At 44.2% G+C, this 22,693-nt stretch overlaps 1 pseudogene; it reads left to right on the top strand.

Annotated features, from left to right (window-relative positions):
* The first annotated feature begins 5,239 nt into the window (after positions 1 to 5,239).
* LOC135915923 (uncharacterized) lies at positions 5,240 to 6,911 on the top strand (annotated as a pseudogene).
* Positions 6,912 to 22,693: the final 15,782 nt, after the last annotated feature.

The raw sequence follows: 22,693 nt of genomic DNA, 5'->3' as shown, positions 1-22,693 counted from the left end.
GTATCACACGAGAATGTCCTGCAGCAACCATGTTGTGAAGGCGAAAAAAAATGAATTCGATTCAAGAAAAGAAACAAGATTTCAAAATAGGATATGCTCGAAAATTTTACATAGAATGCTGGTTAGCGAAATGGGGCAACAATTTAGAGGCGAGCGTTTATTGCCAGACTTGTGAAGTGGAACCACCCTCACGATCTTCCAGTCAGTGGGGAGGGAACTGTTCTCTAGAGACTGTTGAAAAATTTTTGGTAATATAATTGATGATTAACAGACAGTATTTATAAGAAACCTAGGATTAACAGAATCGTACCCAGGTGAGGAGGATGCTTTTACATTTTTTATGGCTTTTACCATGCCACTGTAGTCAATTATAATGGGAGACATTACTATAAATACTAAAGGCTTAACATGAGGAAGCATTGTTTGTGTTGTTGTAGAGAAGTTGCTGACAAAGACTTCATTTAACACACGGGCACATTGCGCATCAGGTCATTGCCTGCAGAATCAACAAGACTGATTGCGCTATCACTTTTAGGATGAAACACTAGCCAGAACTTTTTGGGATCGGATGTGAGCATTGACGGTAACGTGTTATTCGGTAAAGTATCTTTAGCATTCTTTATGGCTGCTATGTACACGGCGGAAGGCTGTTCGTAGGCTGCCCAGCAGTCGTCATCTGGGGACCGTATTGCTGAGCGGTATGTGCGTTCATTCTTATTCGACAAACGTTTTATGTGGCGGTTGTACCATGGTGCATCAGCGTTTACAATTAATATACGAGTAGGTATGCATTTATTTGTTAATTCTTGAACCTTAGGTAAAAAGAAATCCCAGTTTGATTGTACCATTCGCTCTTCAAAACCATTGAGAAAACCGTCTAGGAAAGTGCAAAGTTCCTGGTTGATTAGTTCGAAATTCGCGTTTTTATAATCTTATATAACTTTCTTGCTGTTTTTGCGTTTTACACGTGAAAGGTTTATGAGAAATGATAGAACAGAGTGGTCACTTATACCGAGCAGGTGAGTGACGTTAGAAATGTATTCAGGGTGTGTTGCTAATACGATATCAAGAATGTTTGCTATTGATTCAGCTATTCTAGTTGGTTTCGTTATCAATTGTGTTAAAGAAAATACAGCGCACATATCTAAAAGATCTCTTGCGAGTGAAGAAGGCGGATTTAGCGCAGGTGGCTCACAGTCCCACGATACATTAGGAATGTTAAAATCCCCCATTAAGAAAAGCGGTAACCTCGGGAAGTGACACACCACAGAATTAATCAGATCATGTAGTTCGTTAACGAAAATTGAATTGTGAGAGTGGGGGCGGTAACAGACTCCAACAATTATTTTTTGCTTAGCATTATAGCATCGATAGCATTATCGGGACAATTATCCGCAGCACAAAGAAGGGCAGATTTGACACGTGCTTCAGACTGGTCCCACGATTCAGGGGAGTCAGGTATACCCAGAAAAATTAAGTTGTCGTGACGCGACCTATCTTCTAAATCGTCTACACGAGCTTCCAAAGAGTCATGCCTGGCGGTAGCGCCTTCCACTGTCTGGCGTAATCCATTAAGTTCTCCAAACATATTGTCGAACGATTTATTTTTTTCTTCGAGTTTATCCAATCTATCGCGAATGTTGCCAATCTTCGTGTAGATACTTTTTTTGAGTTCCTTTTATGGCTTTTATGTCAGCGAGCAGTTCGGCCTGACTTTGTACTGATTGCACAGAACGAGTATGCATATCTTTCAGTAAATGGAAAATAACCCGCATTTGTTCTGCGGGATCATCGGGCAAGTCTTCCAAGAAAAGCAATGATGCCAAGCGAGTGTCACGCCCGGGATTTGTTTCCACATCACCGGAGCGTAGTAGTAGTAGAGACATTAGCGAAAAACAGTCACAGGCAATTTCATAAAACACTTGTGGGCAAGGGAGCAAGAGCAAGTACGGGTTGTCGCTTTTTTTTAGCATATAAAGAATATCGTTTACACACCTGTGAAGCGCAAACGGGCCAAGCGTGAACCATGCTGTCTGCGTTGCTCTCTGGCCCACTGAAGTGACGAACTTGCCGCCAGTAGATATAGGCAGTCTCAGGAACTGATGCCAGTGTCGACGAGTATTCCCTGCAGACAGCGAGCTGCGGTGCTGGGCAAACATCCGCGATAACACCCGGAAAAGCGTGGCATTCTACAATGTAATGCAGGCGTTCCAGAGTTGTAGAAACGGTGATTGCCGTCTGAGCAGGAGGCAGGCACAGCATAAGGACGGATGAAAGGAAAACCTGCGAAGCGCAAACGGGCCAAGCGTGAACCATGCTGCCTACGTTGCCCTCTTGCCCACTGAAGTGACGAACTTGCCGCCAGTGCTATAGGCAGTCTCAGGAACTGATGCCAGTGTCGACGAGTATTCCCTGCAGACAGCGCGCTGCGGTGCTGGGCAAACATCCGAGATAACACCCGGAAAAGCGTGGCATTCTACGATGTAATCCAGGCGTTCCAGAGTTGTAGAAACGGTGATAGCCGTCTGAGCAGGAGGCAGGCACAGCATAAGGATGGATGACAAGAAGACCTGCGAAGCGCAAACGGGCCAAGCGTTTACCATGCTGCCTACATTGCTCTCTTGCCTCTCCTGCTGATGTAAGCCACCTTATAAACTTGCTGCAAAGCGGGTTGACACTACTGCAAATTATCTCGCAATTTCTGCCTAAGGATGCTGGCAAGATAGCAACACCTCGTCTAGCGTGAAACTGTTCGCATACAATTGCCAGAAGTATAAGGAGCCATTCTACGCTTAGTCTCCGTGTCGAGTACGGGGCACGCTGCGATTTTGATTTTCTATGCAGTGAATCTGTTTTAGAGGTTTTGCTCAAGGGACCATTGGATTCCACAAACCGTCCGCTATTTTAAAGCGCCGTTTGATTAATTTAGTCGATCCATGGCATAAGGCTGTAGGTTTCTGTGCAAGCATGAGAAATTGGCCGTTTTATTAGGCACGTATCCTTTTGCACGACCTACATTCTCGTCTCCCATGAAGAATAAAACTAGCGGAAGCTGGTGAACATGTTTGCTCTAAGTTGTGAACAACACGTGGCTGAAACATGTGTCTGAAGCGAAATGGTACATTCTGACCTCATTTTGTGGCAGTAAACCATACCTCTCGTACAGGACGGACAAGGATCACTAAAGAAGACTTTTAGATTATTTTTCAGCTGCATTTATGTACGCATAGAATTCACGTGGCTTTTTTTTACCACTACCGCAGGAGCAGCGTCGGAATTCCTCGTGATACGACTCTTTTATTTCCTGGCCGGCATGGTTGCGTGTGGACTCTGCTGCCCTAAAAGATGCCAGAGATGACATGTGACCGGGTGACACTCGCAGATCACTGACAGACCTCATTAAAGGTCTGGTGTAGCTATTTTGCGCAAGTGGTGCTTGAATTATATGCTTAGTGTCTTTCTGCGCTTCAAAAGAGCGCTCTACTCAATGCCACTCCGGAGTATAGCACATGTGCGCATGATCAGAGCTCATCACGATATCACATAGTACGCGACCGATCACCTGACCACACGCGCGCTCGCTGCATATTGGGCACGTGCCGGTAACTACGCAGATACTCGCATATGACGTTGGCCCGTAGATGAGAATGCATATAAGGTACAATCCCCACAAGAAAAACCTCGCACGAAAAAGAAAAGAAAAGAAAGAAGTGCGTACTCACCTGCACGTTGCGAACAATGCAAGGTTACGGCAAGGCTGTCGATTGCGATGGCGCGATGATGTCCGGGACTATGTGCAACAGAAAGTATCCGGGACGATAGACGATAGGAGAGAGAAAACCGAGGAACCGACGTTCTTTTATAGCCCCGAAATTTTTTGGCTTCACTATGCGCCACCTCTCGAATTGCCAGTGCAAAATACATTATTACTTCATGAATTACGGCTCGTCATACGCAATGAAAACAAGCGCACCGGGAAGTGTGTTCGAGTCGCGCGGGTCGCACCAGAATGAGAGAATGACAAAAACAAAAAAGAAGTGTAATAATCATTGTATTAATCCGATCCACAATCCAGCTTTCCGTGGCAGCTTCGCTACGGTTCATAGGTGGTGTAGGTGAATAGAACGCACCTAAGGTACGTTCGACTCACCTGCACCAGTTCACCAAGTGCTGCACCTCTCCACTCGTTACAAAACGTGCAGAAAAAGAGCAGAGCTGATTCGCGATTATATTGCGCCCTCTCTACGCTCTCTATTGTCGGCGCCGGCTTCGTGCAGACGTACAGGTGTGAAGCAGCGGCGCAGCAGACGACATATTCCATATGCGCAAGCGCCGTTAAAAGCCCGCATACGTGCATCTGCCGTGTCTACACAAGCGCGGGTGTATGGACGCGTCAGAAGCTGATCATATCAGAAGTTCAGGACCTTTCAAACTTATGCACTCTGTGCACATTAGTCGGACAGAACGCCTGCACCGCGTCTGCACCTAGTCATTCGTTTCGAGTGTCGCGCTGTGCCTGCACCGCAGAAATTGAGCTCCGAACTTCTCGCGAATCAATGGGAATTGGTTCACAGTGGTGCGGGCAAATCAAACGGACCTTTAACACGCACGGGCGAAGGTCCATTCGATTCTATTCGGCCCATGTGTTAGCTGCTCGGCTGCTCCTTGCTGTGACTGACTGACTACCCCACTGCGCTGCTGCTGTGCACGCCTTCGCCTCGCTGTCGTTTTGCGTTTTTTGGCACGGGTTGCAACGGCTTGGGCTTCTGACTCGTCTCTTTCGCACACCATGTTTTTCAAGTGGAGAAAATGTAGAGTCGTAAGAAAGGAATACGACAATATACTGAATGAACTAGGACTCTCGGGGCTTGTTGCTGGGCCTTCATCGGATTCCCTGTCCAACGACAGAGCTGCAGGCACCACCTTTACGGACAGTGCTCGTGTAGCGCCACTTTCGCCTCCGAAGCTGGGAAGCAGCAGGCAATCAGGAAGTTCAATTTCGACGGATGACGGGGGTGAGCCTCCACCCAAACTGTTGAACGAGCAGTCGGGAAGCGAAGCCTTAGTCAACAGCGTCTGCGGACAAGGTGCACCTTTTGTTGAAGAATTCCAATAAGAAATTGTGGATATGTCTTCACGTGAGCACAGCGACTCAGATAGTAGCTCAAGTGACAAAGGTGGTCTCTAACGTAGCAAATCTTGGGATGAGTCTGATGAATTTGTTGCTTCAGACAGCTGCATGGGGCCAGATGAGAGAATAGCGCTCACTTGTAGCGCAGCGCTGTCCCGTGTATCTCCTGAACAAATGACAGCAAGTGAAGAGTTTGCTATCATTGCTTCCAAACATAATATGACTCCTGCATGCATAAACGATGTCCTCGATTTCTGCCGTCGAGGAGGCTTCTCTGACCTTCCAAAGGATGCTAGGACAGTTTTGAGAACTGAGCGCAAAGCTCAGGTGGAGCAAAATGGGTATTTTGTGCAATTTGGCCTTGTAGCAAGAATTCGTGAAGTGTTGCCGCCAGGGAAAGTAGTTCCAAGTGAACTGAAGCTACAGGGCAACATCGATGGAGTCCCTCTTTACAGAAGTAGCCAGCTTGCCTTTTGGCCCATTTTGAACCGCATTACAGATGTGGAGGCATCACCACCATTTGTTGTAAGTGTGTATTGTGGTGCAGGGAAGCCACCATCTCTGCAGGATTATCTAGAGCCATTTGTGGGAGAGGTCTCGGAGTTTGCGTCTGAAGGGTTAATCATAGGAGATGTTCGAGTACAGGTGAGCATTAAAGCCATGGTGTGCGATTAAGGAGCTACGTGAAATGCATTGTTGGCCACACTGGCTATTATGCGTGTGAGCGATGCAACCAAGAAGGGCGGCACATTGAAAACAGGGTCACATTTCCCAAACTGCACGCACCCACACGAACGAATGCATCATTTCGATCTCAAGAGAACAAGCGCCACCATTCTAGTTTTTCACCATTCCTATCGCTTGATGTCGACATGATTGCATCTTTTCTATCTGAATACATGCACCTCATTTGCCTGGTAGCCATGCGATGACTCTTAAATAATTGGGCATGCCAAGGCCACAGTAATAGATTGAGCAGACTGTATCGTTGCCAACTAAATGAAAGCCTGCGAGAGGCATCCAAAGCATTTCCAACATATTTCCAGCGAAAGCCAAGGGGTGCAGAAGAACTTGATCGCTGGAAGGCAACAGAGTTTCGGACATTCCTCCGTTACGTGGGGCCTGTTGTCCTAAAGCCTATTCTACCTCCAACCCACTACAAACATTTTCTAATGTTTCATGTAGCTATCAGAGTTTTAACATCACCTCAGTACAACTGTGAATACAATGATTTTGCCAAAGATGTCCTGAGGTACCTTGTTCAAGAGTTTAATGAGCTATACGGAAAAAAAGCTTGTGTACAATGTGCACTCACTTATTCATCTTGCTGACCAGTGCCGCGACCATGGCCCATGGGATCAGTTTTGTGCATTCCCTTTAGAAAGCGACCTTGGACGAATGAAGAAGTTGCTGCGATCCTACAACAAGCCACTTTCACAGCTAAGAAGGAGCATCTCCGAACTGAGGCACTCGTCCAAGAACCAAGTCGAGCAGAAACTGCAACATGTGAAGCCTGGAGACTGCTTCCTGATTGACAGTGCTCCTGTGGTTGTTCTGGAAATAATGGGAGACCACTTCGAGGGTAGGATTTTACCACATGCCAGGGACTTTTTCAAACTTCCACTCAAGTCGTTTCAGTTGAATATTTGGCGCTGCAACAACTTAATTAAGTAATAGAAGTAAGGTCTGGCCTCATGATGACCTCCCGAATACTGCTCAGTGCCTGAGGCTTAACTACAAGCAAGGACATGTTGTTGTTCCTCTTTTGCACTTTCACTGAAGCTGTCAGTGGTTGATGGACTTATATTAACCCAAACTGCCATAGTCAGTCATCTGACTGCCATATTGCTATGCCTCCAATGGCCACAATGTCTGTTCTATATGAGGCCGACAGTTCGGCTAGTTAGAATTCAAAGACAGACATTTTCAAAGAAAAGTTATCCTTTTGCCTCTGCACCTCTTCTCATTTTTCTTATGTGCTGAAACGTGTCCTTGTTTGTTCTATTGTCATTGTCGCGAATCACCTATTCAAGCCATGTTCAAGCTATCTGCTTCAAGCATCTTGTCACTAATACAGTCATTAGCACTATTGTCCCGAGTGCTTGAATGACATCCTTTGACCTGCACAGGTGGCATTTGGTGGTAACACTGGATTCGGGGTAGCTTACAACTGTGTATGAACTGCTGCACTAATGGTACTTACCTAATCTTTCTCCTCACAGGCCTTCGTGCCTTCCGCAGCTACAATTTCCTGAAGGCACTGCATTGCCACTGAGCAAAAGTAAAGATAACACATGGCAACTTTCATCAGCACACGCCAGGATGTGTTGTCTTGACTTTTGTTCCATGGCACCTTCACACGCTACAGTTACCAAAGCCGCCACAGTGGCCAGTAAAGTGAAAAAGATAAAGGCAGCAGTGATCAGTGCAGCAGTGCAAGACCCAGTCCAATGACAGAGCTGCAAGCTCCCCCTTTGAGGACTGCACTTGCATAGCACCACTTTTGCCTCAGAAGCCGGGAAGCAGCAGACGATCAGAATGTCCATCATATCAGTGCAGCAGCCTGTTCTCAGATGTAAGGTATCTAGAGCCAGGTGTTATCGGTAAATGTCGCCCAAGCAGGCCGAAGCATGCCGTTCAAGCATTTCAACATGCTGATAACTGTACAACCCGGACAAATTGCATTTCAAGCCTCCAAGATTCAGCCCCAGCTTTCATTTTTGCTTCTGATGTGTTTTCAGCACATCAGGCTCATACTGCCATGTCTCTTGAGAAGTCACCGCTCTCACTTGGGCACATCACAACCTCCACGACTTGGGTTTTGATTGACCCAGCAGAGCATCTGAGCCATCCAGTTCTGCAACACAGAATCCAGCTGAGCCTGCACCTAACTTGCTGAAACTGTACTTGTGCTTAGATACCTCCAGTTTCTACGTGTTGAAGTGCACTTCAACTGTGACAAGCTGCAGCATGGAACACTAAACGGCCCTTTTCTGGGCCACCCAAACAATGACTGGTGGGAACGTGGCAGCTCCTACTCTGCTATCCCTGACCCTCTAGAAAATTAGTATGTAGTTATGTATGTGTGTGTGCAAAGAGAATTTAATTTGGAATCTTGGGAAGTGCTTCTGGAAAAAATATATATACAGAGCAGTCTTTCTTTTCTAGAATAAACAGAAGGAAAGAGCGAGAGAATCAACAAACCATCTCTTTAGTAATCACAGAAAATACTGCTATGGTATGAAAGGCAATTAAAAAAAACATAACTAGGCAACGTGAAGTGAACACGAAACCAAAGGTTTCCAGATTTGTGTGATCATGACAGTAACAGAGCAAAATGACAATGTAATGCCATTTGAGACTTCATCTGCGCAAGTGTTGAGTGTCTTTTAAATGCTGTTGCAGTCAGGTTGAGCTCTCTAGTGCTAGGCGCCCTGTTCTTGCAATCTTATACTCTCAAAACTCTTGGATTAACTTCTGCAACCAGCATGTTTTAAATACAGTCGCCTTCTTTTAGAAAACAAACCACCATAAAATTCAGGAAGACGCAAGCAAAGTAAGTGACAGAACAGAAACTGGACTTACACATGTTAGTTTATCTTCACAATGCCTAGCACATAATTTTTGATATGCCGAGTTTGGTACCTCAAAATGCCAATTTTATTATGGGAAAGTTTGTGAAATTCACTCTAGTGTCTTTGACACACCGCACCTAAGGTTTCATTGTGGGTAGCTCAGATAACCAATAATAATTACTAGTTGCAAATAGGGTGTGTCTGCACTCACCTACACAAGATTCAAGCATTATTCTAAATGTCTGCATTCTTTCTCGGTGAGCATAACTGATGGAATGCTTGTACATCTAGAGCGGTGTTTCTGAAGTACGTTTCCAAAAGCTAAATTTCAAGAGTTGTGCATGCTTTTCCTATCTGATACACTCAATAAACTGGAGGTAGAGCCACATTCACAACAAATAAAGAATGCAGGTAAGTGGCCACCTGTGTGCCCATGGGCAGCAAAGAGAAATCTTCACGCATTCTATCATTGATACGCTTACCCATCTGGAGGATGTGAACCATGCCATATGTCAAAGGGTCCTGCAAACAAATTTTGTGGCATGTGAACTCTGTGGCATATTTTGACATGCTGACACCCTTGTATTGGTTGCCAAATGACTACAGAAGCCACCAAGCATGTTGTGTGCAGAAAACAGATTCACATTATGCCCCTTCTCTACTTTCTTATGCGAAAATGCACAAACATGAGATAATTTTCTGCTTAGTCTCTGCTCTGTCATGATCACCTTGTTACGTATATATTGCTGCCTATATCACTTCTTTTACATTCACTGCGACACCACAGCAGTTGCACTACTGATGCTCATCAGCTTCCAGGCAACAAATTTCTTGCTGACATCTCAATTTATTTGAGTGAATGCAGCACTCCTTCCAAGCATTAATAACAACATGTCTAGCACTACAAAAATGAACTGCAACAAGGCACAGCAACTGAGTATACTAAAGCCTGCCTAGATTGCAGCATGTGCAGTCCCCATGAGGCTTAGCCCAAGCAGTAGAGCAGGTTAGTGATTTTCAGCACCTCGCCTATCTAATCCTTACACCTTAACTGCAGCAGTTCTAGCTGCTTCCACACATGCAAAAAGATAGCACCAACACAGTATATACATCTGCATCTATGCATGCAGCATGCACATCATCACTGGAGCAGCCTTTTGGTGTGCTCCTAGCATAATGGAAGCAAGACTTTATTACACACTCAATTTTACATTATCTTCAGCTGTGCCGTGGAAGCCGAGACATGGTACCATTACTGTATCCATGATTCCCTATGACATGTTCTTATATTTGTCATGCACCTGTTGTTTGCGACATGGTGCCAATTACGAATAAAGCTTATAAGTTTAACCACTGCCTCCCACCACATCAAATGTGCACTAAAAAGCAAAAATAAATCGTCTTACACTCATAAACTATTTTTTCATACTTTTTTTATTTATTTGGCAGGAACAGATTGAGTTTTACTTCAGAATATAAGGCCCAAATGTTTTTTTCTTCTTTTTTTTATTGCCGTACTGGCACATCGATATGTTTGAAAGATATCAGTGTTCTCTCATATTCGGGATCTGTTAAGAGAGGGGAAATATAAAAAGGTTTCTAAGGTTAGTTTTTGGCTCTTTTAGAATGAAGTCACTTTTACCAGGTAAACCAGCATACCCATTTAGATCTTGTCAAAATTCAAAACGTCGCATTGAGCTGGTGCCGGAACTTCACTGCAGCACCACCACTCATCTTTCACTTGTGTCTGACTTCTAAGCTGCCTCCTAACAGTGGCCGTTTTGCTATTGCAGTGCATAATTTACTAATACAGCATAAATTGGTCACCCTGTCTAGCACATCTTTAATGTAAAATGTGACATTGCTGTTACAGTTGTGCCTAACTTGAGGTGACCGCGCGGTTATGAAAACAGACACAAGAACCATGAGAATTTTCGTTTGCGGAATGCCATGGGACATAATGACAATTTGGTTTGAGTGAAAGCACTAGCCACACAGGCTTGCACTGTGTCATGCTAAACATACTCTGCTTCTCAGGTCGTGTTATATAATCTATGGTATACTACATTATCAGCAGTGCAATAAGACAGGCTTCCTTGTAGGAGCATGTAGAAACAATAAACAACATAGACATTTTGTGTACGTTTGACTTGTTGAAGCTTAACACAATTTTATTTGCCCTATATAGAGGGACAGATTAGAGACATGCAAGTATTTGTTTAGTATTCAGGAAACAGCATCCAAACAAAGAAGACTGATAAAGAAGAAAGGGGAAGTGCTGATTTGCAACTGAGGTTTTATAGATGCTTTGTGCAGTGAGATATACAACAAAAATAAAAACATAACAGACTACTAACTTGAAAATAAAAAAGTGCAACTATCTATGCACTAAAGGACATCTTTATAATTCAGGGAAACGGAAGGATAACTGCTGTCTGTTCCATCGATTCTGGTGTTGTACATTTGTGTAATATTCTGCATGGTCAAGCTGCGTAGTGCTGTGATAGATGATTCTTTAAACAAGTATGTGGCTGCACTGTTGATAACCGACCACAATGTGGTTGTTTGTTGGCTTTTATGCTCCTGCAATATTACATCAATGCAACTTCGTGTTACTCCTTTATAGCCGAGTCCATACAAGAAATTTTGCCTCCAGCTTTTCAAATGGCTGGAGCTGTTTCAAGCACCACTGCCCCTATTTTTAATGAAGAATTACTTGTTTATGGCAGCGTAAAATTTGTAAGCTGATATTTGATTGCGTGACAGGATTATGACTTGGAACTTGCACTGGGCAACAACTTCATCCTGTAATATGGCATGTGCCTATGGGGCTGTGGTAAGTGTCTCCATGTTCATTTCTCCCCCATACATATGCTCCGTGCCAGTTCAAGCTTTCCTGGAAAATCACCTTCTGGAACATGCATTTCCTAAAAGGAAGTTTCTCATCATCAGTGTGTTACCTGGAGAAAGCCTCATTGCATCAAAAACTCAAACATGGAAAGAAGGGCCTAAGGACAGCTGGAAATGCTCATTTTTTAGACAATATAAACGTCACATGCCACCCATATAAAATAATTGAAAACAGCATGTTGATGTAGTTCTCAAAGATGTTCCAAAAGTGAAATCTCCTTGCGACAGTGGCATCAGCACGTAGTTTCTAGAGAACACCTGGAAACTGGAGCACGTAAAGAAGTTTCTTAAAGGCAAGAACATTCACTACGGCATTACACTTTTATGAGGCTATACATAGGCAGGCTAAACTTAAATGCACATCACTGAAAGGCTCAAAGAACAACATTGTACATGCAAACAAACTGACAACACACCCAAAGAAAGCTGACCATACATTGTGGGATGTGTACCTACATATCAAAGCTCAGTGACGCAACTGCAATGCATTGAAATGATAAATGTAAAAGCATGCCATTGGCTGCTCTACTGAAGAAAAAAGTATTGCATGTGCCAAAGAGAGAGACTGCACATGTGCATGAATAAAAGTGACATATTCGTTGTTTTGACAGAAAAGGAAATGATATACAAAAATGAACAGATTGCGGGGGGGTGAGTTTGAACTCATTTCATCTCTCCTTGTATCTTCTAATCACATGTCTGCATTAATAAGTGCCACTAGCACCGTGCTTTGCCATGAAGTGTTGTCAACTAACCAGGCTTGTGCATTGCTACTCTCTGGTTCCAAAATACTGCAATCAGTTTAAAACTATACATTTAAATGTTTTTGCTTGCTACCACAAAGTGTATGTTACTTGCAAGCACCTACTGCACTTCTTCAAGCAAGTGCATGGTAGCAGTGTTGTCGTACATGATAACTTGTATGCTGTAAACAGCTTAGAATGTATACGCATAAGTAAGGACAGCTGAGGAATCGGTGTGGGAATGCAATGAAGTGGCACTGAAGACGAGCACAAAAGGAGAAACAGATAGTGCACGTGACTATCAACTAAAGTTTATTAGAAAAGCTAGTGCTATTTCATCATGTTGCCATGCCAACTTTCCAGCTGTAATTAGTTATGCAGATTTTAATCCATTTGTGGTGCTAAAGACGAACACAAAAAACCGAAACAAAAAACCTTTCCAATAAACTTAAATTCACATAAAAGGACTATTAGAGTGCCTAGGTGCCTATATGACATGATTTCAGAGAGATGAAAAACACAGCACGAAAGTAAGGGTAGACATGAGACAAGTGCTTTAAGGTTTTAGATTTTTGGCTTTGTATATGTGTCAGATGGTGCAACATTTAACAAAAAGGCCTAAGAGTTGCCACGGAACTGTATACATTGTCTTCCAGTGTGGACAACCCTGAAAGCCCTTCTATTCTCTATTCACCAGATGTGGTCTTCGCTGGTGAGGCTGAGGGTTTAACTCGTTCCTACCAGTTGTGGTCGCAGTACTATGAATGTGGGCGAAATGCAAAATAACGCTTGTGTATAATGTGCTTTGTCTGCATGTTGTGGACTCCCAGGTGGCCAAAATGAACCCGAGTTCATTACATCTTCTCCGACAACTGTGTACTTGTCGCTTAGGGACATAAAACTCCATGAATCAAGTTTTTCTATGCACAATATTTGTTGGTCACTTGTAGGAGCTGTTATTGTGCACAATGGTAATGGACGACTGTGGAACATTTAATGATGAACTCAAGAGTTTGTGATGACACACAATGCTTCGTATTATACTCTGTGACTATAGCAGCTTCTAACATGTTTTAAGTCAGGCATACTAGCCTCGACCACACATAACGAATGCTGTCTGTAGCTTTGACTGCAGTTAATTTTTGGTGAATGCATGGAGAAAAAAAAATGAGCACAATTAATGCAACGCGAATTGGGAACAGATATGGTACACAGCCGCCTTTAATAAAATAATGCTATTGCACTTGTGTGGATCATGCATAACATCAAAATCCTTACTTTCCTAATGCTCCATGAGTTGCCCATAACGTTAGTGCTTGGGCGAAATTGCTGTACAAGATAAACCAAAGTACTGTATGGCAAGATAAACTAAAAAAAAGAAACGTTAGAATAGAGTGAGTACATCGCTTCAAATTAAGGGCGGATCCAAGGCAACTTCACAGGGAGCAGAGGGGGAACCTATAAAAGATGGGGGTGCCTCGGAAGTCCCCGAGACACGCCGGCACGGAAGCGGATTTCGCCCAGTAACCGCAGATTTATCGGTAGAGAAGCGCATGAAATCGCGAACCTCAAGCATGCAATATTAAACTGTTATTAAAAAAAAGTAATCGACAAGAGCGTATTCGAACACATTTAAGCTGAAACATGAACAAAGGTACCCGCAACGTACACACACAGCCACGATCGCGCTTTTTTTCTTTCTTTCATGGTATTTATTACAGTAGCATTCAACCAGACGTTCACCAGTTCTGCATAGTCAGAGAATGGAGGGCACAATGAAAGTCAAACACAGAAAAGGCAGCGTACATACTATGAGTAGAAACGTTTGTTTCACTTTAGAAGGGTGGCAAGGATAAGCACCTCACCAAAATAGGGTACCAGTCCGGTTGTACACCGAGTCCATCGTAAACATGTTTTAGGTGCAGGGCCATTTGGATAAAATGTACCCTTGTAGGTACCACCGTTTCGGCGTTGCGGTCCATCATTCGCGTTTTCCACAATCTGTGCATTCCCATGACAAAAACATATCGAAAGGTGCACTATTATCAGAGGTTGGCAGCAGGTGTCGCACAGTTTGAGCGTTAATCTCAAAGTCTTTGTTTAAAGTCCGTTGGAGTACATCCCAAAATAGGATGGCGTCGGTGCAGCTAATAAAACAATGTTCAATTGTCTCTGGTACATCACAAAGGTGACAGTTAACAGAAGAGAAAAAGATACCCGTTTTTTGTAGCCATGTTTTAACCGGTATGGTTTCACTATGAACTTTATAAAAGAATTTTTTGCAACGAGGGGATAAATACATTTTGCGAACTCGTTTTAGTACATCGTGGCCTGGTCATTTAATGTATATCGGTATAGTGGAGGCGGAAACAGCATGGATAGTAAGTCTTTGTACAACGTTTTGCTCGACATAGAATACAAGTATTCAATGGCAAACCGAACTGTCAGGAAACGAACCGCCAAGTAAACTTCTTGCATGAACCCCCACAAGCATAAGCGCGAAGAAAAACTTGAAGAAAGAACTAAATCAGGTAACGCATTAACAAGTGTGACTTGCATGTATGAACGAAATACAGGATGGGAAGTATCGCGAAAAAAGAAGAAACTAGACACTATCTGCCGCACATAAAGATGTACTAAGCCCAGCCCACCTTCACTAACAGGCCTAAAAATATTGTCTCGCCTCATGGGCTCAAAAGTTGAAGACCATACGAAGGTTGCAAAGATATGGTGAAAGCGTTGGATGTATAGCCTAGCACAATGGATAACTTGCAATACATAGGTAATTTTTGTTGCCAAGAACTTATTGCAAGCTTCGGCTTTCCCAAAAGTAGAAAGTCGTTGTGGAGCGAATGTCTGGGCGTAACTTTGCAGTACCGAAACCCGTTCTTTCCAATAGTGTGCGCCTAATTTATATGCGTCTAGCGGCACGCCAAGATACTTTGGCGGGACATCAGTCCACATAACGCCTGCAAACTGTTCTGGTGTATATATAGCACCATGAGCCAAACCATAAGCCTAAACTTTTTGAGGAGTTCATTCGCGCTCCTGATACGCTGCCAAATTCTTCTATTTTCGATACTACTTTTTCAACACTGGACTTATCCGTGCAGAAGAACGCTAGATCGTCTGCATAAGCTAAGACTTTAACTTCATTACCCAGTATATTGAAGCCATGGATGTTACTCGATTGAATTACGCTTAAGCATAGCGGTTCCAGGTAAAGGGCGAATAGTAGTGGGGACACCGGGCATCCTTGTTTTACTGATGAGCAAATAGAAATGGGTTCGGAGAGTTGGCCATTAATAACTAAACGAGTGCCACAACAGGTGTAGCAAAGCCTAACGCGTTTAAGCACAATGGAGCCAACATTGACATGCTCGAGAAGAGAAAATAAATAGGAGTGACTGACACGAGCAAAAGCTTTAGCAAGGTCTACCTGGAGCATTTCAAGCTGCTCAGTGGAACCATAACAGTATTGAAGAAGGGTACGGGCGATATGTATGTTGGTTTGAATTGATCGGCCCCTGATTCCACACGTCTGATGGGAACCAATTAGAATTAACATCGCAAATTGCAATCTATTAGACAGAACTTTCGCAAAAATTTTGTAATCCACGTTTGACAATGTGATTGGTCGATAGCCTTCAACAGAACGCAGTTTCTCTCTATCTGAACTTTTGGGAATTAAAACTGTGAGGGTTTTGCAAAAAGACTGCAGAAGGGCGTCAACCTCTAAACTTGTAATAAAAATATCCAATAATAAGGGCTGATAATTGATTTGAAAGCTTTGTAAAATTCACTTGAAAGTCCATCGGGGCCGGGTGTTTTCGATAAAGGCAGCTGATCAATAGCTAGCTCAATTTATTGAATCGTAAGGCTACCACTTATGACTGCACAGTCATCATCCTGTAATGGTTTGACAAGAGATACAAAACTCTCTAAAACTTTTGCATCGTGATCGTGCGGAGGGGCACTAAACAACATACTGTAGAAAGTTTCGAACTGAGAAATTATGTCATTAGTATTTGTTAGAAGACTACCTTCGGAGTGTATTTCCGGAATTACTTTGGAAATACCGTGACGTCGCTCGTGAAGTAAAGCTTGACATGTTGGTTGCTCAGATTGCAGAGCACGCCTGTTTCGAGATCGAATTCGCGCACCTTTGTAACGTAGTGCGTCATACTTTTGTAACTCACATTTAATGTTTTCTATGTCAACAATGTAAGTGCCTGGCATTTCGCATTCAATCTCATAAAGGCTACATAGGCTCTTAAGAAGCGTTTTTTTCTTCATTCTTTCTATAGAATGATTTCACCCATCCAATTTCTATAGCCACTGTACGAACCTCTTGTTTAAAGAGTTCCCAAGCAGCAAATAATGGCAAGTCACTAGAAAGAGAATTGGTTAGAGCCATGCGCACGCGATTAATACATTCCTGATCATTTAGGAGCTCAGAGTTAAGCTTCCAGAGTGCCCACTGTGGTCGGAAATAAGTTACAATTTTTTCACCAATGTTTGCGATAACTATACAATGATCAGAGAAGGAAACGGGGATAGTAATGCAGGATAGTCCTCGAGAGAGGAGTGATGAAGAAACATAAATCCGATCAAGGCGGGCGTAGGAATGACCTTGAATTCTTGTATAAGAGCGAGCTCCCTGTCCCGACACTCCTATATCAACGAGCCCTGCATTTTCTATTATGTTAGACAAAACTTCACCACTCCTGTCCTGCTGAGTGTTAATGCCGCTTCGATCGTTCAGATCACATACACAATTGAAATCTCCCATTATAACAATGCAGCGATCACAGTCCAATAGACTAGACACAGTATAGTTCGTTTTGCAGCGTCATTAAATGCATAAACGTTGACTATGCGCCATGGCACACCCTGCAGCACAAAATCACAACATATATATCGACCTTCAGTGTCGACATGATAACTAAAAGCTGAATAAAGTAGGCTCTTTTTCAGAAACAGGAAACAGCCCGCGGATAAACCAAGAGCGTGTGAAACGCAAACATTATACTCAGACAGAAAAGGTCGCAAAGCCCTTTCTGTCTCGTCGTCACTCTCAATCTTCGTCTCCTGCACGGCGACGAAGTCGAGGCGCTTCCTAGACAAAAGCCGGCGAAGCTGCGCCTGTTTCTGCAAAGACCTAAGGCCTCGCACGTTCAAGGTTGCGAATAGAAGTTGCTGGGACAGGGCCATGGTGACTACCAACTATTTGGACCTAATGATCTATGTGATCGGTCCTAGAGGGCAACCGTGAGGCTCCCTCCGAAACCCCACCTGGCCTTCTCGACCGTGATCGTCGGCACTTTCCTGAGTGTTTCGATGTTTTGCGGTGACGTGCTTTTCTTGTGGCACTGGTCGTCTCGCTGCCTGTGCTTGATTCCGATCTGTTAGTCACACGGAGCTTCGGAACTGAAGTATCCGCGTTACTTGTTCTGTCCCCTGCCGGCTCAGCGCACGTGTCGAGATGCTTGGGTGCATCAAATGAGTCATCTCCAGCTCCCTCATTCGCTTGCTGGGCAGCAGCTGGCTCCGTGGTAGCGGGTGCTCCTTTGGGTTGTTGCTTCGGTTGGTCATCTTTCTCTTCGCTACTTTCTTTTTTTCACGGGCAGTTCTGCGATGCCATTGTGACTGTCTTTAACAGGCAGAGGGGCCTTACTGGCACAGCGGGTCTCCGCGGAAGAGGGAACGTCTCCAGTCGCGTCAAGAACGTCCATTATGTGTTCTTGCAAGCTTTCATCCGGAGGCTTTGTTCTGTGTCGTAACTTATCGGCGTATATTACGACACATTCTTCAGCTGTGTGACCAAAGCACCGGCAGGTTTCACAGCGTGGGGTTCTGCAGTTTCGACGAATGTGCCCCACCTTGTTACAGCGCAGACAAAGTGGGGAGCCGGCCTGGAATTATTACGAGACTCTGCACTCCACAAACAGGTAGTAGATGTGGAACGTCCCCCACGCTCACTCCATCGGCAAGAGTCAACACCACGTCCCGATTTAGCGTACGCATTTGTTCCATCTCCGATACTCTCCAGCTTTCTGCTGATATACACTTCACTTTCCCGTAAGCCTGGAGCGCATCTCGAATGTAGTCATCTTCCAAACGCTCAGGAAGCCACAAGAGCTTCATTTTAACTTCCGTGGGCTCAGGATCAATGACGACGCAGCGTCTACTTTTTACGGATAATTCCCCGCATGCGACTAGCTTTGATTTTGTCATACCTGATTTGCACGTCACCATCCACACGTGCGACATCTGAAATTGTCCGATGGAACTTATTTCCTTCAGGTCAATAACGTTCCGAAGGGCGTCTCTGAAATCTTGTGCTCCGTACGGTCGACCACTTAAGTAAGCATGCAGGAAAACAGAGTCCACAACCAGCTTACCGGTAGGAAGACGGGGTAGCACAACACGGTAGTCATTGCTGCTGGCTTAAGCCTGAGCAGCACCTCGGCCAGGAGCCGATAAAACCTTTGAAGCGGAGAACATGAAAAAAGCGACCGTTCGGAACGCCGTCTTCTTCTTTCTTCGGCACAATTCTTCCGGTTGTACATTTTGGCCATGTCAATAGTAGGATGCGCTGATCTTTACATTTGAGCCAAGATCCGCTATCACTCCACCGCATCCACTGCCACATCTCCAGAAGTGCAAAAGTGTTCTTACCATCAACAACCACGTCGACAATTGGCCACGCCGACTTTAATACCGCTGTCGCTGCTATCATCATTGCCGGTTTAAGGGAAGCACGATTGAACACCGCGCACGATCGAACAGGTACATCGCGGAGTGCTAGAACATCAATTTTGATGAACGATATTCATAATAAATAAGAAATTCAGAAATAGACAACCGTGACTGTTGGGGTTGTTACTTCTAATTTCGACATTTGTCTCTCGTTCGACAGTTGAGAGCGACACTTTTGAGCGCGCACATAATTCGTGTGTTCAATGCAAAAAAGCTACATAAACATTCGTGGATGAGTGTTCTTTCTGAGTGCATACTGGTTTCTCACCGCAGTGCTGTACCAGAACAATGAGACCAGAGCCAAACAGCTTTTCACGCAACTTTGAGGAACAACCCAAAATTTCCTTTTCGCTTCGCAAAAGCTTATGCAATATTTCTGGGAAATTAACGAATAAGTTAGTGTTACGGCACATGTACGTCCACAGGCCTGTGTGCCACATCGTACCAAATAAAGTGAAACGGATACGCAGCCATTCCCGCAGATGGTATGATTTTGATGAGGCCGGAATGGCGTTGCTAGTGCCTCGTCGTAAGGCACAATTATAACAATTGGCCACGTCGACTTTAATGACGGTGTCGGTGCTATCATTATTGCCGGCTTCAGAGAAGCACGATTGAATACCGCGCAAGAAAAAAGCACAGTGTACACCACCAATGCGAAGCTGACATACAATTTTAAAGCGTCGCGACGGAACGTGCTTCTCTCGAGGCGTCAGAACTTATGTCGCTGCCACAAAAAGTAGCACATTTTTGTGTAGTCCCGACAGAGAGTTCCTGTTGCTACGTCAGAATCGCTGTTGCGGTAAAAAGTCGTTGTTGCGACTTCATACACTCTTGTGGTCGCGAGAGAACGTTTCTGTTGCGACTACAGAACTCTTGGCGGTCGCGACTGAGTGTTTCTGTTGCGACGTCAGAATTGCTGTCGTAAAGTCAGTCGCTGTCACGACAGAAGGTTTTTGTTGCGACTTCAGAACTCTTCGTCGTCGCGACATAATCTTTCTGTTGCGACGACATAATTTCTGTCGTAACGTCAGAATCGCTGTCACGATAGAAAGCTGTTGTGACTACAGAACTCTTCTTGTCGTGACCGAAAGTTTCTGTTGCAACTTCAGAACTCTTCGTCGTCGCGACAGAATCTTTCTATTGCGACGACAGAATTTCTGTCGTAAAGTCAGAATCGCTGTCACGATAGAAAGTTGTTGTAACGACTTCGGAACTCTTGCTGACGTTCTGTTGCGACTTCAGAACTCTTGGTCTTCGCGACAGAATGTTTCTGTTGCGACATCCGAATTTCTGTCGTAACGTCAGAAATGTCTGTCGCAACTACAGAAACATCAGGAACTTCTGTCGTACAACAGAAATTTCTGTAGTCGCGAAAGAAATTTCTGTAGTTGCGACAAGAATTCCTGTTGTCTTTTTCAACTGGGTTGCTTCATTTATATATAAGCCGATATATTTACATTGCTTGACTACGGTCAAGCAATAGAAGCACCTCAGCGGTCGCCGAGGATTTTATATACCGCAGCTCACCGTCGACGCCGGGCGCGCAGTTGACATCGTTCTCGAGAAAACGGCTCGAAGTGCCTTCGCCCCGAATACTCTGTAGAGCGTGGAGCCGAAGATGGAGTTTCCATGGACCCAATCCTCCAGTTTCAGCTGTGATTATACCACGTTTGCCGAGCAGGCGTGCGACTTCTTTAAATGCGTATGCATTTAAAGAAGAACCCAACGAGGAAACGGGATGCGCGTCCAATCGCCACGTAAGACGAAGCGAGGCAGCAGTAGCGACTGAACTGACGTTCATGCTGCTTCTCGCTTCAGCTCGAACTAAGCGGTGTGACAATACCCGCAGAGAAAGCTATCAGCACTCATTGTACTCTGTCCCCATCGCAGATTGCTTTCAAGACTGGGTCCGCGCGGCCGTCACATACGCAGGCTCCGCCGGAGTACGGTTGATTACGGTTAATAATGCTTCGACGGGGATGGATAAGGTGCCAAAGAGAGGCGATGGCTTACAGTGATAGGAAGGTCAAGCCTGGCGCCGACAAGTGCAGTAGTTTGCTTGCGTGTTCTATTCACCTTGCGTCGTCATCCACAGCAGTGCATGTCGGCGCGGCGCTGTCGTTTACGTTGGTCGGATCAAGTTTGATAACAATGCTAATGTCACCGCGCTTCGTGAAAATGTGGTAATGACGAAGCTATTAGGTATACTCAGACAACTCCCAGAGGAGTTCCTGCGTGGATCTTTATAAGCTTCTTAGAAGAATTTAGGGGAAGCCTTTTACTGGCTTTGCTACGGAGCCCTCATTCTGTATTTAGGTCACTTGAACTTCATTCTATGTTTCAAATAAATGGGCATAAGAAAAATTAGACGCAGAATCTCTTGTGCGATGTATCTAAAGTATGCGTAACCATTTGCTGCTAAAAACCCACAGTTTCTTCGCCGTGTGTTGCTGTGTTCGGTATAGTTGCGAGAAACACCGCGAGAGGATTTTGAAACGGAGAAGCGCGGTCGCAACACCGAGATGTTAACTCAGCCCAGCATGAGACGACGAAGAAGATGCGGGTAGTAACATTGTTCACGCATGTTTAGGCAACTCACAGAGGGTGTGGACGTGAGACGAAATGAGAGAGATTCTGCAAATGAAGCAAATACATAAAACATTTATTATGAACAGTGAATGTCGATAAAGACTATCGAACATTTTCTCATCTAATGTTATGTTTATCCTTTCGGCCGACATCGAAGTAAGGGAAGCGCGAGTATTTTTCTTTTTTTTTGACAAGCAAGAACTAGTAGTTTTTCATCCAAGACACTTAGGAAATTCTAATCTAACTTTTCCCTGACCACAATCGAAGTATCGATTTGCATTAGGTTCTAGCGGTTTTACAAGAAAGAAAACAATAACTTAATTTGCATAGGGACGTGATCGCGATGCATCTGAGGAGGAAAGAAACCGCGAACTGATAAGTTTTCGTAGAAAACCTTCTAAATTAGTATCCTTAGTAATAGTTTTAGATATTCGTTGTACTATTGTAAAACATTTAGGTTACGCTTGCATATGTGATCTAGTGGTATTTACCAATAAAACATCCTAGGCGAGACTGGAGTCTCTTATACATGTCCTCGACAATCTACATGGCCTATGTCCACGCCTTTGTATAATGAACGCTCTGACATGCTCTCGGTTTACTAACCAAGAAAAACGCACAGCAGCATTGCTTTAGACAAAGAATAAGGCTCCACTGATCATTTGCCTTAAAATTGACTATATTGCTATGTTTGGCCCTCGTACACTTTTTTACGTGGGGAAATGAATGTAATTAAGCAAATTATCTAAATGCAGGTGTGTTTTCCGAGCCAAACCCACATTCTGATTATGAGGCGCGACGGCGGAATAATTTCGAGAACCGCAGTTTATTTAACGTGCATTTAAATTGTAGAACCCGAGAGCATTCACAAACGCCCCCCCCCCCCCCCCCGACTAAATGCGACCCTTGATTTAAGCAGCACAATGCCATCACTACGGGCATCAATACATTAAAAAATGACGCGCAAAGTCTTTGGGATT

Source organism: Dermacentor albipictus, chromosome 2, assembly GCF_038994185.2.
Source record: "Dermacentor albipictus isolate Rhodes 1998 colony chromosome 2, USDA_Dalb.pri_finalv2, whole genome shotgun sequence".
NCBI classification, from domain to species: Eukaryota; Metazoa; Arthropoda; class Arachnida; order Ixodida; family Ixodidae; genus Dermacentor; species Dermacentor albipictus.
The sequence above is the reverse complement of the archived record's forward strand: the minus strand, read 5'-3'. Positions and strand labels throughout refer to the sequence as shown.